Genomic DNA, 1,703 nt, shown 5'->3' on the forward strand with positions numbered 1-1,703 from the left:
AGATAGATAGATAGATAGATAGATAGATAGATAGATAGATAGATAGATAGATAGAATGAACACTCAAACTCAATCGCGATATTCAAAAACACTGAAAATGAAAATGTTTTGATATAAAAAAGGACATTATCCAACAGCTAGCGTAGGCAGCCTACAGAAAGTTTCATTTTTAGCCTCTGACCACAAAAACAATGTCAAACTGGCCAGTGACAGTTTTATTGCAGGGACATTCGATTCCCATTGGACTTACCTCATAAAGTTTGACAGCCAGACCATGTCATCAGCTCGGTACGGTCAGTCGAATGACCTTGGCCAATAGGTCAAGTGCGGATCAAAACAAAAATTTACAGCTTTTCCATGAAAACTGCTTCAGGTTACACGCAACCATCTAATTCTTTTCTTCTTTTTTTTAAAGACATGATAGAGGGTGTTTTGTGGGTGCTCTGGTGGGATTTGCTCCTTCTTTCCTATCGAACATCTATCGTCCTAATCTCTCCTCCTTTTTTCGTGTTTTTTTTTTCTTCTTTGTAACACTTCTAATCTTCGACACTTATATTGTGACCTTAATGTGTTGCAAGTGCTGCAACATCGGTGGGCGTTACGACAATATTTGTTTCAGTCTCTTGATAGTGATAGTGAAGGCTGGCTACAAAAAGGTTGAAAAGCACTGATCTAGACGTTGATTAAAGGGTAATAGTAAAGTTGGACAGAGAGATAGATGGATGGATAGGCAGATTAAACATCAAAACTCGCAAGTGTCTCCTGACCCCACCATATCAGCTAATTTGGGTTGACTCTTTTAGGTCATAAATGACCTCAGTGACGCCAAGAAAAAGATGGATCGTAGAGTCTTACAGACCCTTCAGGGGCACAATATGGCGTTCAAAGAGCAGAAAACCTGGACCACGTCTGAAAATATAGCATGTCCCCTCGAAACCCTGAGGTATAAGCGGATAGAAAAAGTAGATCTAGTATAAGTAAATAATGACCTCGGAAAATAATAAAGGAACCAGGGAAGTCTTCAAGGGCGGAAAAAAAGTTAAATCTCATGAGCAAAATCTTTAGCTTCTGTTTATTATGAGACTCGGTATTTCATGCATACGTGTGAAAAGGAAGTCAAGACACGAACAACTCACAATAGAGATTAACCCCTTCGATGCTGATAAGTTTCCATCTACCGTTGTACAGATACGGCAGAATGTAATAGCCAAAATACCCTTTCTGTGGATTTCATAAACATCTCCTGAAATGTCCCCTGTGTACAAGTGGAAACAAACTGATGGCTGTGAACCAATTTAGGAGATCACAAGCAAATTGATAAGTCCTCAGGGCCCTGAAGGGGTCAAAATATAGAAATAATTGTCCAGATCCTGACATATTATTGGTTATAACACAAGAATAACAAATAACAGTAAAACAAAAAAGAGAGCTTATAGAAGGCAATCGCCAATTTTATGCTGACTGCTCATTCGACATTTTGCGGTTCAGCCGTCCATTCTGGTTCGGGTCAGTTGTATTTGGCCTCGCAGATGAAGGGGTGGGTGGTGTCGCAGTCTACGTCGCCCCAGGAGTAGCCGTCGTCAGGGTACTCCATGAGCAGACAGTTCTGGTTGCCACCCACATTGTTGGGCTGGCCGGTGTGCCAGTTTCTGGTGCAGAAACGTGTTATGTGAATGTTGGAAGGCTTCTCTCTCTCTCTCTCT

The sequence above is a fragment of the Aplysia californica genome, unplaced genomic scaffold, assembly GCF_000002075.1.
Source record: "Aplysia californica isolate F4 #8 unplaced genomic scaffold, AplCal3.0 scaffold00462, whole genome shotgun sequence".
Lineage (NCBI taxonomy): Eukaryota > Metazoa > Mollusca > Gastropoda > Aplysiida > Aplysiidae > Aplysia > Aplysia californica.